Raw genomic sequence first — 16,924 nt, forward strand, 5'->3', positions numbered from 1 at the left:
CGGTAATAATAATAATAACAATAATAATATAAAAAGCAGCAGCAGCAGCAACAACAACATCATTTTATTAATAACCAAGCAAAAGAACAGATTAGTTCCCAGCTGCACCCACAATTGTGTGGTCTGGGGAGGCATCATTGATGCCTCCTCAGCTGTTGCCATTGGCTGCGGACTGCCTGTGATGTCACAAAAGGACATGGCAACTGAGTGGATATAAACATGGTCCAAGGGGAAAGGCTTTCTCCCTTCCCTAACTGTTAAATAGTGGGTACATAACACTAACGGATCACAGCAGGTAACAGCTGTGGCATTCAGGACTCCTGGATTTCACATGGAATTAACAGACAGAATGAGGAGATCATCCAGCAGCAAGTTGCTATGGAGTGCTAGAAAGCAAGTTTGCTTGCTGAGTGGGATTGCAGCATGGAGGGGGCCGATACCCATGGTTGGAAGCTGTCTGGAGCCTGGCGATGGACTTAGTGGAAACTGGCAGATGTTGGTGGGTGGAAGCTGGTGGAGTTCACATTTGGAAGCTAGTGGGTGGCACAAGGCTGAAGCAGGTTGTTGCTTGCACATGTAAGAGTGCTGGCATTTACCTTCAGAAGCTGGCTGACATGAACTGTGCGGATATTTGCGTATTGAACTGAGAGTGGCTGACGAGCGAATGTGTCTGTTGGCGTACTTCCTGGAAGTCAGCCATTGTGTGTGTGTGTGTCTGTGTGTGTGACTGGGAGGTTTTGAATGTGGTCAAAACAAATGGTGTGTTCGAGTTCGTTCAGGGGGTGGTGGTGGTCACCCTGCAGGCACAAGATAAATGGATGAGCCTATGGACATTCATGGGTAGAAGCCGGTGGAAGCAGGCTAGGTATGAAGTTGCTAGTCAGAAGCCAATGAAGATGTCTGTTGGATAGTAGCCATCCCTCTCACTGTGCCTGTGTTTGCTTTCCAGGATGCCTGAAGATGGGAAGGCTTTTCTCGAGGCTACCTGTGGAAGTAATGAAGAGAACCACAGGGCTTAAGCCAGCCAGCTTCTATTTCTAAATAAATGTCTTTCTAAATACACTGTTCATTACACCTTCCCCAACCTCCCACAAGAGGAATACTGGGAGGCTGTTCAGGTGCTTCTCCAGCTGTTGCCATTGGCTCTGGACTGCCTGTGATGTCACAACAGGACATGGTGGCTGAGGAGAAAGAGACATGGCAGCTGAGGGAGGGAGCAACCACAGGAGGAAGGGACTCATGGGAAGTTGGGTCACATGACCATTTGACACAGAAAGGAAATCTGGGTTGACTCCCTCCTGTCTACTTAGGTTGCCAAGACATTATACTCTTGGGGCTCCTGTATCCTGTCATTGGCTTCACCTACTGTTGGGTTCCTTGACTTCTGTTCCCATTGGGCATCAGCCACCACTGCTGGAAGGCCATGTCTGGCCTGAAGTAGCCCCTGCCTGATTTACAGTCATTTATACGCCACTCTTCAGGTTACAAATCTTTCTGAGGCAGCTTACAAATAATGTCAGAAACATTTGAAAACTGCAGTAATTGATATTGACATGTGTATACCAATATCAGGATCCTTCCCACAGAGCAATTGGTGATAGGTGGCTCTGTGGGTGAAGAGGGTGGCGGTTAAGCTGGAGTAAACCCTGAGGTCTTCTTCAACCGCCTGCCTGCCTCCCTCCTTCCCTCTCTCCTACAATCCTTACAAGTTTTTGAGTATTAGGAAACATTTGGTACAGCTCAGCTGTGAGAGAAAATAATTGTCAGCTCTCAAGTAACTAAGCAGGTGGCACACGAAGGGAACAGGTTGTGCACGTATTCTTGTGTGTATTAAGAGAGAGAGAGAGAGAGAGAGAGAGAGAGAGACTCTCTTTTCTAAAGGAAAGAAAACTGCACAGGTCCAAGAGTGAGATCTGGAAGAAATTTCTTGCTGTGCTATGACTATGCAGAAACCCCTATTGTAAGAACATGACATTAAAATTGCAGGTTCGTGCTAGCATAGGCTACTATAAGGCTATACCCAGGAGCTCTTTACAATGCATTTCCCTGTCACTTTCCTACCTGCAAAAAGTTTTTTTTAAAAAAACAAAACAAAACTGGATTTATTACACTAGGGTAACAGAGTGCTTTAATTGCACAAATGCCAGTTTCCCAATACATGCTTGAATCCCTGCAAAATATTGACTGGCGATGTCAGTAGTTTTTATTAATAGTTTTTATTAATAGAATCATGAATTGTAGAGTTGGAAGGGACCCTGAGGGTCATCTAGTCCAACCCCCTGCAATGCTAGAATACAGCTCAAGCAACATACTATGTCTGCTGAATACCTGATCCTAAACATGGTTGCTTATTGAAAGTAAGTTCCACTGATTCCACTGAGTTTAACTTTCAAGGAAGTGTATATATGGTTTCAGCCACTGTAATCCGCCATTTGTTTAGTTATATCTCCTGTTAATCCCAGTTCACCCCATTACTGTAACCCTGTTTAAAAATGACCGTCCCAAGTTCTAAATGCAATTTTCCAAGTGTTTGTGATGTGTGTGCGGGACAGGCAGACCTGCTGGCTTTAATCTGCCTGCCTCCCACAAATATGGGATCTGCTATTAAGTGCTATGCTGAACTGTGATATTTCCAGCAAAGTGATGGATGCAGAACTGGGGGTGTAAATTTCAGGAAAAGGTCCCTGTTTACAGAGGTGTTTGGGCTGCGCAAGAATCTCTGGATTCCTCTTTTTAGTGACTCATTGAGACAAAATAGCCTTGAGTGTATTATTCTGCTGATGTGCTCCCTGGGGATTGCCCAATAAATGTCGGCTGATTCTTCATCTAGACATTCCTGCCATAATTGGTAAGTCCTGGGTCTGTTTATTCTTCCTCTGTATTCTACTATGAAACAAAGTCAGGATAGGCTGAGTGTGGCACCCTACTCTGATTAAGGGCAGCAACAAATTTCCTATTGATGTTAACAAAACCAATGAAACTCCAAGCTGCTTTTCTGTTAAAACAAATAAAGTAACCAGGGAGATAAATGCTTGGGAGGGTTCCACAGTGCTTTATGCAAACATTTGCCATTGTTTGACACTGCCATTTTTTCTTCCTACATCCCTCCTTTACTTGAACTTCTACCATCGCTTTCCCCCTCCTAGGGCTCATTCACACTTCTGCTTGTCCCATGTCTAGAAAGTGTTGGTTCAAAAAAGAAAAGAGGGGGGGAAAAAGATTTCCTTGGATGCCAAGATCCAAATTTGGGGCAACTACTGTTTGGTTAGAGAACTCCAGCAGAGATTTAAAATCACAAAGCAAAGCATGGAAGCAGCAAAGTAAAGCATGGAAATATAGGCTGTAAAACCTTTAAGATATGCTCTTCCAAGTGAGTTCCAAATTTGTCCCCTTTAAAAGTTCCTTCCAAAGTTTCTCTCTTCTCCCAGCATAGGAACAGACCACACATTTGGTAAGTTAAACAATAGTTTACTCACAAACTCTCTTACAAAGGTCAGGTTAATGTGCTTTTCCATACATCAGTCAGAAAAAGCTGCACAGGCAGTAAAACATAGTTTAGTTACAAAGTGGTAATAGTTCCTAAACTATTGGTATATGCTGAAAGCCATGTGGCTGAACTGGAGGAACCACCTCAGACCTCTTTTCATGGTGAATTCGCAGCTAGTGTGGGGGGCAGCAAAGGCTTGATTACCTATTTCCTCCCAAGGTAAGGGGAAGTGACATAGCTAAGCCTGGCAGGACAGCTTACTCTATGGTATTAACCCTCTCATGCAATAGACTTAAGCATGTTAGTTATACGAGGCTGGTTATCCTACAGAAAGCAGGTGTCTGAGCGGTTTTCGCTTGTCCCACACTTTCTAGGCATGGGTCTGAGTGGGTTTTGCATTTTCCCCACAGCTTTCCCCTAGAAAGCATGCTCTTTACTTCTGAATCAGAACAAATGGCAATCTATGGAAAACCCAATTGCCGTTTGTTCCAATTCAGCAGTAAAGAGCGTGTTTTCCCATGGGAAAGAAGAGGGCAAAAGGAGGTGTGGAAGGGCCCTTAGTTTTCCTCCCTCCTCACTCCCATGCCATGGCCACTGCTGTTGTGCAACCCACCTTCTCTTTTGCTCCCCTCCCCCACCCAAATGTCAGTCAAATCCAGGACTGTGATGAGGCACTAAAAATCCTCCAAGGGGCGTTGACAGGGTGCTCCACAGATATATACAGTATAGACCAGTGGGATAACTCAGTATAAGGGAGCATATCTGAGACCTAGACACCTCTATTATTCATAGGATTAAGCTTGTGGCTTTTCATTTTATCTACACAGCTTTACTCACTAATATAAAGCCCATTAATCACCTACATAATTTAGTAACTTTGTTCATCTTTATCTTGTGTAAAAGGTCCATTGGTTCCTAGCAATGTTTTCTAAAATGCAGCCTGTCTCTGACATGTCCTTCCTTACGATCCAAAATATGAGACTAATAAGTTTGCGCAAGACAGTTATCTTTACTGGATTAGCCACTTTGGTTACAATGCCTTAAGGTTGCTTGGTTTTCAGAGGATTGAAGCTCTGAACCTTTTGGCTGCAATTGTCCTGAGGGTTTGTCAGTCCTCTCCCTTGCTTGGAAAGTACTCTCCAGCCACTGGATGGGATAAATTAATCTCAAATGGAAGTTCACATGAACTAGGGGAGCAGGGATATTAGGGCTGCAATTTACATCCTACTTGTGTTAAACCACCTTATGCTTTTTGTATGCTTCCTCTATACAGTGGTACCTTGGGTTACAGACGCTTCAGGTTACAGACACTTCAGGTTAGACTCCGCTAACCCAGAAAGAGTACCTTGGGTTAAGAACTTTGCTTCAGGATGAGAACAGAAATCGGGCGGGGGCGGTGGCGGCAGCAGGAGGCCCCATTAGCTAAAGTGGTACCTCAGGTTAAGAACAGTTTCAGGTTAAGAACGGGCCTCCAGAACGAATTAAGTTCTTAACCCATGGTACCACTGTACTGTATATGGGCTACTGCGGAAGGCCATTGCTTCCTACTCCCTAACCCATTTTATGAAGTAGAGCAGCAGCCAAATGGTGACCTCAAGGTGTTGGTTAGAAAACAAGTTAATGCTTATTTTTGCTCTTTCAGTAGATAAAGATCTAACAGGGTTTATTATTTTCAATCCTGTGACCTCTTCAAATGAACTTTACTACTTTTTTTAAAAAAACCACACGCTTGATTGATCTTTCCTTTATTTTACTATGTCTGTGGTTGTTTCCAGCTGAGGTGTATATTGGGCAATCGTCCTAAGTTGTTTTCACAAAATCTGCACTGAGGTTATATGACATTGCCACCAAGTAATTGTTATCCTGCACTTTCCACTGTAGTTTTCCATCGCTTTTTTGCTGCAGAAAGTCTGTTTTGTTTTTGTTTTTGTAAGAGCATTTGGGTACTACTTAGCCCCTGTTATTTATCACAATGCATTCTCAGTGATGGGTTATGGAGAAGGGCTTAAAGGTCACACACGGGCATCTACTGAAATGTACAAAAGATTTTTGAAAACGTGTGACAGTCTGGAAGTGCCCTGAATTTTCAGTCACCAAACTTTTCAGGAGAGAAATTAACTATCTGCAGCAACAACACAAACAACAAATATTAAAGTTAGCCCAAGCTTTGATGTCTTCTAGAATCTGGATAAACATGGGCTTTCCAGAGCTCTATTCTAAAGGAGCAAAATATTATTTGTTGAACTTTGGCTGACCTCTTCCATACTGTGTGTTTTTTGTGTGTTTTTTTAAGCAGTTAAGTGGTCTGCAGAGCAGCTCTAGAACAAGTGAAAGTTACTCTTTACCCTCTCTCACCCTTTTTATCTATGGTGATGCAAAGGTTAGCAATTTCAAAGCAGCTGCAATAAGTAGCTTAAGCCACAGTCTGTTGACAGGGAATAACCATGATTACCTAGTAAAGCTGGCTTTGTGAAGAGGAGGAGGAGAAGCAGCTGCCTGTGTCGCTTTGCCTAATGCCATGACAACCAGTGATGGCCAGTTACCTACTAGTTCTGCTGTCCAACCCAGAAATCTTCCTAAATCCCTTTTGCTACTGCTGCTAATGGTTCCTGTGGCACTTATTGCAACCACTTACCTGTTGCTCTCATAAAAACAGTTAGCGCATATTGATGTACTCTATTATAAATCAATGGCATTACTGAACAGGTTGTGCAGCACGATTGATGAAGATGCCTTGCCAATTCTTTACATGATATACGGGCACTGCACTATGCCTGTGCACATTTATGGTTTACCACGAAACGGAGCTTAGTTTATGTTAAGGCACAGATGATCCACAGCATTACACTGGTAATTTATATGTTGGGTGAAGCAGGAGCTTTAAAGAGCATCCTTTCACATTGTTCTGCCTTTGGAATAAAGTTATTTTGTGAATGGAAATCACGAGGATACTGCAGGTTCAGTCATAGGGCGATATGGATGTGCATTGAGATAGTCTATCTGCTGGGAGAATGGACAAAACAATGAAGTCATGTGCATGCCTTTGGGGGGGCTGTTTGTTTGTTTTGTGCAACTGCACAGTTAAAGCAAGAGCATGCAATCAATCATGTTGTTTCAGAGTAGTTGGAATGTGCAGTGGTCCATTTATCTGAGCGGTATTTGCAAATGCCAATCTACGAAGGTGTCAGGCAAGCAAATAGCACACATTTATCCTGCATAAACCTGAGTTATAACGAAATGCCAAGAACTTCTCAGGATGGCGTATATGGTTTGTATATCTTACAAACAGGTCCATGTGCTTTAGACATGACTGGTATCAATCACTTTACTCTCTTTTTAATTGCAGCCCATTCTGGGGATTAGCAAGTGAGACCTCTTGTGCTCTGGGATATTATCATTCAGCAACACAGAGGACAGGGGAGATCGTGAATAATAATAATCTCTTAAGCGTCTTCCATTGAGGAACAACATGTGCTTTATAAACATGAATGAGTTAAGCTGCTTGAATCCCCGTGACGAAGGAGAAACACAACATGAGCCTTCTCCACCTGCTGGGGCTGTGTGTAAGAACATGTGTGTGTGCCAGCTGCCTTGCCCAGCCCTTGTTGACATGACACCATTTTTCACATGGCCTTCACTGCTGTGCATTGTGGGCTTCCAATCTCACCTTGCCCACAGGGTAATGAAGGGGCTGGGTTTGTAATCGTAAGTATATTATGAATGGCCCAGATTAAGAGGGTGCCTGCTGATAGAACAGGGAAAAGAAATCTCCATCGTGCTACTAAATCTTTCTCCACAATTTTGCTGAATGGGCTTAATTAAAAACCATGGCTGCATGTGCTATTTCTCTGCTGAAAGCGCCAGGCCCTGATTAAAAACTTTGCCCTACATGGATGTTGCTCTTTCGTTCCTGGCCCTGCTGCAAAACTCTTCTATATCTAAGGTAGTTTTAAGAATGTTTCACATCTGGCCCAGATCCAGCTGCAAGAAACCTATTAGATCCCAGGCTTCCCATTGTTTGTCAAAGATGGTTCTGGGTGAATGCAGGTTTACAACTCTCAAGAAGTTATTATCTAGGATGAGTTGTGAAGATAAGCCAAACTAGATTTCACAATGAGCCCACAATGAGTTCATTAGCTGCACCCACATACCATTTTCTTTTACTGCAAGGGAGTAGGAATCCTGGGATGTTTTCTAGCAGAAGGTAGCTGATATAAATCTATGCCTATCTTTCTTGCTACACAGACAAGTGGTTTTCCACCCATTGCCTCTTTCTCCTCTGTACTGTATGAACCGTGCCTGGTTCCCAGTATTGAGCATATGATTGATTAATTTTATAGACCACTTTTCAGCCAGTAATACCTGCCAAAGTGATTTTACAGCAACATTTGAAACATCCTGAACAAATTTAATTCATAAACAAATTAAAATTTAGACAGGCACTTATGGGTGGCAACAACCTGGAATAAACCAAAAGTCACTGAACAACAGAAAAACCCACAGAAACATAACTTTCGCTACATCCAAACAAACCTACCTATGGCCTAATTTCACAAAGAACCCAAATACAAACATTTTGGCTGATAAATTCTGATCAATGGGCCACGTCAGAAGAGCCTTTCTCAGTCCTAGCTTTATTGTCCGTCTCTCTCTCTCTCTGTCTCTCTCTGTCTCTGTCTCTCTCTCTCTCATAGGTGCCAGGTCTCTGGGGCCCTGGGTGCCCAAGCACCCACAAAATTCACCATGGAGGGGCTGAGCACCCACAAATTTGGGTGCCAGGGCCATGAGCGCTGCATGGCACCCATGACCCCGGGCACCCACAGTCACGGGGCCAAGGTGGCACTCCTGCTCTCTCACTACAACTACATTATCACACTTCCCGTCTCAGAATCCTAAAGCCTCAATCTCACTTTTTAAACCTCCTAATTATCACCCTTGCAATTCTGCGCAATGTTATACTTTCCCGATCACCATTTCTCTCCTATCCCACCTGCCTCTGTCTCATCCTCCCCGCCTCTCCTACCCTGACACAGTTGAGGATTAGCATCCAGGGTATTATTTACATCGTTGCTAAATATTTAATTTAATCCTGGCTAGATTTGTTCTGCTGAGCCCTTAACCATGACCTGCTTTACTCTCTACTTACACCTAATCCAAACCCAAAACTTTCCACCTTGGGCAGCTGATTCAGCCTACCCTGGCTGCCACCTGAGTGTTGCACCTTCTCTTAAGGACACGGTGCTGCTGGGATGGGGAGCAAAGCTTGTGTCTGCACAAAACGACACTTGGTACTTGGGCTTGCACAGCATGACCTGGCCTTTCCCCTCTCATTGCTGAATGATAGCATATTTAGGGGTGGGTTGGTGGTGGTTGTCTTTTATTACCTGCTTTGGTAATCTTTTGTCACAGCCAGTTGCAGCCCGAATGTCTGTTGCTTGGAATCACAAGTGGGGAGAGAGTTGTTGCACTTCGGTCCTGCTTTGGCATTTTCTAGAGGCACCTGGTTGGCCACTGTGAGACCAGTGGGAGCTTTCTTTATTTTTTCTGTGATGATTTCAATGTCTATCCCATGCGTAGGCAAACTAAGGCCCGGGGGCTGGATCCGGCCCAATCTCCTTCTAAATCCGGCCCATGGATGGTCCGGGAATCAGCACGTTTTTACATGAGTAGAATGTGTCCTTTTATTTAAAATGCATCTCTGGGTTATTTGTGGAGCATAGGAATTCGTTCATTTTTTCCCCTTCAGAATACAGTGGTACCTCGGGTTAAGCACTTAATTTGTTCCGGAGGTGCGTTCTTAACCTGAAACTGTTCTTAACCTGAGGTACCACTTTAGCTAATGGGGCCTCCTGCTGCCGCCGTGCCGCCGGAGCACGATTTCTGTTCTCATCCTGAAGCAAAGTTCTTAACCTGAGGTAATATTTCTGGGTTAGTGGAGTCTGTAACCAGAAGCGTATGTAACCTGAAGTGTATGTAACCCGAGGTACCACTGTATAGTCCTACCCCCCACCAGGTCTGAGGGACAGTGGACCGGCCCCCTGCTGAAAAAGTTTGCTGACCCCTGGGCTATCCTGTTCTTCCTCCCAAAGAGCCCAGGATGGGGAGAAAAGGGTTCAATCACCCCTCTCTGTGCACTACCTCTACCACCCCCATGCCTAGGATTAGATTTTTGAAATCCCCTGACATGTCAAATATTCATAAAATTAACATGTCAGGTAGTTAGACCTCCAGGGACAGAATCTAGTGCACTGTGCAGATAAAGCAAGCAGCCTTAGGCTGAATCTCTCATTCCAAGGTCCACTGCAGATTTTCTTACTTAGAAATAGAACAACGGGTGCTAGAGGGAGTATCAGAGGATCCCAATCAAACTGGCTCCAGTGAAAACAAATCTGAAAAAGTGATGCAGGATTAGGCAAGCCACTTTAACAGGATTACAGCAACAGGGGAGGAATGCCAAACATTCCCAGACGGACAACCTTCCCGTGGGCTTGCCCCGAAGTGAGTGAGGCTGCACTCCCCCAGCTTCCCTAAACAAGGAAATGGTATCTTTTTAAACACACTGCACATGATGTCCCCAGAGCTATACAAATGAGGCCCTCGGTTAACTGGATTCCCAGGCACGCAGACGTGGCTTGAGAGCCTGCAGCTGGCATTCCGCAGGGATCTCAGGTGACAATGACAAGAAGCAGATTGCAAGAGCATTTCTCCTTTCCCTCTCTGGTGCCATATGGTGCTCTAAAATGACAGTAAGCAGTGTGCTCATACAATGATGTGAGTCAACCCCACAACCTCAAGCACAGGACTCCCATGCCCAGACAGTGTCACGTGAGCTTGCTCGGTGGCAGGACACACACCTGGCATGCGAAAGGTCTCAGGTTCCGTTCCCTGAAATCTCTAGATAGGGCTGGAAAAAGTCCCGTGCCTGAAACTCTGGAGAGATGTTTCCAGCCAGGGTAGTGATCTAGGTGAACCCACAGTCTGACGTTGAACAAGGCGGCTCCCTACGAATAGTAATAGTCTGGGAATAGTAAGAGGCTGGCTCTGTCACTCAGTTGGCATCAGCCATCTTTGTGTCCTGAGTTTTATTGGCTGGGATCCTGTAAAACAGTAGCTTCTAGATTCTGGAGGGAAGATGGATGAAATGTAAGCTGCGCAGGTAAGGATGTGCAGTTCAAACAATGCCAGTTTCATTAGAGAGAAGTGGAGCTGTCAAACAAAAGAACCTGGTGGCTATTAGGATTTGGGTTTTTTGTGTGATTTCTTGTTCAGATATTTTTAAAGGGTTGTGCTGTTTCATGGTTTTTCATCTGGTTGCCTAAGCCACCTACCATTTGTGCAAAGGGTGGCGTATAAATCATCTAAATAAATAAATGAAAGCAAGAAAAGTTGGCTGGGGTCATTAAACAGGAGCAGGAAGAAGGTCTTGGTGGGAATCAAAAGGAATAAGATCTGGATGCAGTACAGACTTAATTGATGTAGAATTTATTGTTCTGGCTCCTTTCTAGCATAACAGTGACAAACAACCCCCTATTTCTCCCCACTAGAATACCTCTTGTCCTCCCAGGTTCATATAAGTCCTGGGATTGCTCACCCTGGGGTTCACAAGGCATTCTGAAATACTTTTGAGAATTCAGGCTGCTTGGAGGAGGAATAGGATCTGCAAGTTCTGGGGTTGATAAACCTGAATTTAGGGAGAAGGACAACTGAGTCTATATGGGGATGTTTTCTGTAGGGCAGGAATAGTACCTTAGTGACCTAACCATCAGGAACTGTGTGTTAAAATTAATAAATGTAGAAACAGGATGGAATGGACTTGTCAGAAAATACATGCAAAAGTGACATGAACCAATAATATTCTGATTTATCTATCCTCGCTTTCAACATAATTGCTTATGTCACAGGCGACAGAGACATCAGGCAATGTTATATGCCCATGCATAATTCTCTGGCTTAAATGCATGTTTATGAAATCCCTGAAAGTTAATCAATAATCTTGATTAGTAGAAGATGTGGCATGCCGTGCTTTCCTGCAGGGTGATATCTGCCTGCATCTCTGGAGAGGAGCGTGTGCATCAGTGACAAAGTGATATTGATGCAACCCTTAGCACCATTGCCCATCAAAGTGGATCGGTGTTATCTTATGGATAAATGCACTGACTTGCTCTTTGCTAGCTAGCAGAGGTGGCTGTTGTTGTTTTTTAAATAAGTCAGTCAACAAACAAACAAACAAACAAACAGCATTTCTGCTTTCCACACACCCCTTGCACTAACCACTACACAGTGCCCCCTGTATCCTTTGTGCATGACCGCGATAAATTGAATATCTATTACTGCTCCTGTTCCAATGCTGACTTTATGAGTAGAGCTCTATTGTTACTCAGAGTGATTTATGAAGTCCTCTTTATTTAGCATTCTAGTTCCGTTTGGTGCATGTCAAGATATTTGCAGAAAATGACTATATGCAAGTCAGGGCGATCTGCCTGGTTATGTAACACAAGCAACGCTGCACTAATAATAGAAAGCGGAAGAAAGCCTGGAGCAGGAAGAGCAGCGGAGAAGGGATAAATCAAACAAATGAAGTGCACAAGAAAATGTCATTCTTGGACAAATGGTGACAGCGTTCATTCTGTCCTCTTGGCATTTCCCTCGGCGCTTTCATCAGTTCCCAGGAAGATCTGCATTCAGGCAGTTCTGATCCGATGGCATTGAGGTCCAAAGGCCAAACGCAAACAAATGTGTGGAGAGAACCCACATTTCCTTGGCCTGTATTTGTTTCCTGGCTTACGCAAGAGGTGGATGCAATGCTAATTTGTTGCTGATTTAGGCTGTGGATGAGTCGTGGATGAGCAAATCCCATCAAAAACTCTGGGCTATTGGTGAATGAAGGACTGGAGTCCAGCCCACTGTTGAAATAAGCTCAACCATAGGAATACAGTGGTACCTCGGGTTACATACGCTTCAGGTTACAGACTCCGCTAACCCAGAAATAGTGCTTCAGGTTAAGAACTTTGCTTCAGGATGAGAACAGAAATTGTGCTCCGGCGGTGTGGCGGCAGCAGGAGGCCCCATTAGCTAAAGTGGTGCTTCAGGTTAAGAACAGTTTCAAGTTAAGAACAGACCTCCGGAACGAATTAAGTACTTAACCCGAGGTACCACTGTATAGGAAACAGCCTTAGACCCTTAGATCTAGCCCAGTATTGTCTACACTCACTGGGAGCAACTCTGCAAGATTTCAGACTGGGGACATTTGCTGCTCTACCTGGAGATGCTGGGGATTGAATTTGCAACCTTCTGCATGCAAAGCAGATGCTCTACCGTTGCGCCATGGCTCCATAGGGCTGTTTCCCAGCATGGAATGACATGCTACATTCAACACAGGGCTCCTGTCAAAACTGACAGCTGTGGATTGACTTTGTCCATGCATGCCCCCATCATCTTTAGGCAGAGCTATGACGTTACCATGTTGTGTGTCTCTCTGCCAACATCCAATGCACACCACTGAGCGGGATGGGAAAGGACAATGCGCAATGTGCTGGTGATATTGCAGCATGTCCAGCATGCCAAGGGTGGGAGATCTTGACATGGTGCTGCTGCCTTCCTCTGAGGCTTCCGAATGTGGGTCTGTGTGGCACAACAGAAACACGTGTGCTCCCAGCACACAAAGGTGCGCATGCAATTCTTCAATGCAGAACTGATGTTTGTACAGGAAATTGATTGACTGAATGAATGAATTTATGTTTAGTGGTACCTCGGGTTACATACGCTTCAGGTTACGGTCTCTGCTAACCCAGAAATAATACCTCGGGTTAAGAACTTTGCTTCAGGATGAGAACAAAAATTGTGCGGTGGCAGCGGGAGGCCCCATTAGCTAAAGTGGTGCCTCAGGTTAAGAACAGTTTCAGGTTAAGAACAGACCTCCGGAACGAATTAGGTATTTAACCCGAGGCACCACTGTATTGCCTTTCTGCCGAGGTGCTCAAAGCGGTTTGACAATTTGAAACTGCATGAGGGGCCATGATTCATGAAAATAATTTGAGAGCACAGGAAGAAGGGCAAAGGGATTGTTGTTGTCTATATCTGTTTTGCTAGCAGTATCAAAGGTGTGCCGTCCATGTTTCGCTTTATTGCTCAGACACCCACAAGCACTCACAGAGCCTGCCCTTCTAGTAGGTTGAGTGAAGTGGGTGCCTCAGATGGCAGATTCCAGGGGGCATCAGCAGCGTCTTCCAGCCATTTCCCCTTCACCCTGGCTTTTCCCATCTGCCTGAGCTACTGCCCTGGTGGTGTTACTGCTTAAAAAGGTGAAGGGACCCCTGACCATTAGGTCCAGTTGCGGACGACTCTGGGGTTGTGGCGCTCATCGTGCTTGTTGTTTCAGTGGTGCTGCATCTGTGTTCAAAGGGGCTGCATGTATATTTTTTCATTATATTGTTAGTTTAAATGTGGAACATTTTTTTAAAAGTGAAATACTGCTCCAGTAACTGGTGATGTGCGGGGAGGGGAGGAAAGTTTCTTAGTTCCATTTTCGCTGTTAACCAATCAGTGCTGTGTACAGACAGCATCTGTTGCAAACTCACAAAACCATTTTTTCAGAACTGGGCCCCAGAGAGAAGTATGTGTGTTTATGTGTCCTAGATTGGGCCCCCTGCTTCAGGAATATTGCATTTGTCTTCACCTTTAATCATGCAAGAATGCTAGTATTCTTTCATTACAATTTGCTGAACTCAGCATTTCCTTAATGTGGGGGTTGATCTGCATATGGAATCTTAATGGGTCAGCAAGCCCAACTGATTTCAATAGACTCATTTCTGTTGATTGTGCTGTTAGCGTATGATAGCTGTTGATAGATGTTTTGAAATGCTTGCTGATTTTTTATAAATGTGAATTCTTTGTTGGGTTTAGTAAACTGTTGCAATAATTAATTGGATTATTCAGCAGGGTATTGCACTTTAGAGAGAAGCAAATTAAAGTGTACAAATATTTCAAATGAATAATGGTGGAAATCTGGTACTAGTTATATTCCAAATGAGTTTCACAATGTCCTTTCCATCATATTTATTCTGTGGTAGCATTTTTGGTTAGTAATAAAAACCAGAGTATAAATTCATTGGAATACATGCAGTATCCAAAAGCAATTGACCCTACAATTCTCATGCTGCTTCCTCTGTGATCTCACTGGAAACATCTGGATTAAACAAGACTATAGCAACCTAAAGGTACATAAAGGATCTGGAAGTCACCTCTTTACCCTGAGCTTTGACATGTAAGAAAGTTTTTTAAGGGCCTGCCCTATTCTCCTGATGGTGTTTAATTTGTTGTGAACTGTTTACAATACTGTATTTTTAATTACTACGACCTACACTGGGTTATGGTGATGGGTAGGTAATAAATCCTAATAATAGTAATACTAATAACAATAATAATATCAGCACAGCTGACATAGAAAAGCTACATAATGTATCTTTTAATTTGAGTTTAAGGGTTGGGTTTAATTTAAGAATAAAACTAAATAAACAGAGCAGGTGTTTCTTTCCATAAAGGAAACCTGAAAAGACTAACAAAGGCAATGTTGTTAACCTCATTTTGGAGAGAAGGCGCAATGAAACACAAGCAGAAGTTACTTTCCATCTTGGGCAGAGTTAGAATAGCTGATGTTTCGGATATACCAAATTCCATCGCTTATTATCAGTTTGCTGAGCCAGCCAGTCGTGGTGTAACTGATATCATACAGAGTGTACATTTCAAGCCTCCAAGCTTTTTCTGGATTGTAATTTAGAAAACAAATACCTCTTAAATTGCACATTACAGATTAATTAGGATTTGGTTGGATATGATTAGGCCAATTAAATTGAGCTTCAAATCAGGCAGTGATCACCCATTATTTACAGCCCTAGGCAAGAAAAGTACAAATTAATCACCTGTGACTCCCCCATTCCTGGCTTATTGGAAATGGCAGCTGCCCACCCACCCAACTACTATCTCCAAAGCTTTGGGGAAATCCCTAAAGAGAATTTTCATGGTAGCAAACAAAGCCCTGACATATAGACATTTTTCAGCTGCTTAAGGACACAAGAAGAGCCCTTTTGATCAGACCAGAGGCCTATCTATGACTAGTCACCGAGTTGGAAAGGTCCACAGGGGTCATGTAGTTGAACTCCCTGCAATGCAGGAATCTCAGCACCCTGTTCTCGATGGCCAACTGGATTCCTCTGAGAAGCCCAAAACTGGGGCATGTGTGCAGCAGCACTCTCTCACTTGTGTTTCTCCACAACTGGTATTCAGAGGCATGCTGCCTTTGAGAGCCCTCATGCCTAGTAGCATCATCCACCAGGAATTTATTTAACCCCCTTTTGAAGCCATCCAAACTGGTGGTTCTCACACTACATCTTGTAGCAGCAAATTCCCTAATTCAGCTACGTCTGAGAGAGGAAGTCTTTCCCCATAACTGCTCCAAAGCTTCAACTGTTCAGCCTCACTGGATGACCCCTGGTTCAAGTATTATGAGGAAGAAAAACTTCTCCCTATCTGTTTCCTCCACACCATGAATGATTGCATACACACCTCTCATGTTTCCCATCACTTGCCTTATTTCCTAAAGGTGGCAAACATTTCAAACTTTTTTCGTAGAGAAGTTGCTCTACCCCCCGATAATTTAGGCTGCTCTTTTCTGCACCATTTCCAGACATGGGAGCCAGAAGTGCACACAGTATTCTAAGTGCAGATACATTTGTATAAAGGCATTGTGATATTTGCCATTTTGTTTTTTATTCCTTTCCTAATGATTTTTCGCCACAGCTTAGTAAAGGTGTCCAGCTGAGACCTAGCTCTGCCAAGCAGTCCTTTCAGAATAATAATAATAATAATAATAATAATAATAATGTCACCCATCTGACTGGGCTGCCCCAGGCACTCTGGGCAGCCTCAAACAAATTAGAACGCAGTAAGACAGAAAGGCGCTGGGCTCACTGAAATGACAGGTTCAACAAAGCCAGCTTTCTCCAAGCTAGCGCCTTCATCTAGAGAGGTTTTGAACTACAACTCTCATCAGTCTCAATCAGCATAACTGTGAGCTATAATCCAAAACATCTGGAGGAGGGCACCAGGCTGGGGAAGATGAGCTAAGCCTTTTTAAACCCTTCTGCTTTTCGAATGACTTTGCTCTAATTATTATTTCATGAGATCTTCACCGACCACAGAGAGAATTCGGAGGACATAGCATTCAGTCCTAAAGCACTCTTTTCGGCACATCACTCTTAATGGCTTCAGCTACAAAGGCAGTCTGTGAAATCAGGGCCAGTTAACTCTTTCATCACTCATGCACACACACAACCCCCCCCCCCAAACATTATTGTCAATGCAAAGTCCTTCCAGGGCCCTTAGCTGGTATGCACAATGCATTGACTGTGATAAAATGGATTCTGAAGGCTCATATTGTTA

The 16,924-nt window shown here is 43.8% G+C and overlaps 1 long non-coding RNA gene across 1 annotated transcript; it reads left to right on the plus strand.

The window, feature by feature from the left end:
* Nucleotides 1-278: 278 nt before the first annotated feature.
* On the plus strand, nt 279-1,079 carry LOC308472221. The gene is made up of 2 exons (XR_013983364.1): nt 279-576; nt 950-1,079. It is a non-coding gene; the product is annotated as an uncharacterized lncRNA (long non-coding RNA).
* The last annotated feature ends 15,845 nt before the right edge of the window (nt 1,080-16,924 follow it).

Source organism: Podarcis pityusensis (genome assembly GCF_964106645.2).
Source record: "Podarcis pityusensis genome assembly, chromosome: 2".
Taxonomy (NCBI): Eukaryota; Metazoa; Chordata; class Lepidosauria; order Squamata; family Lacertidae; genus Podarcis; species Podarcis pityusensis.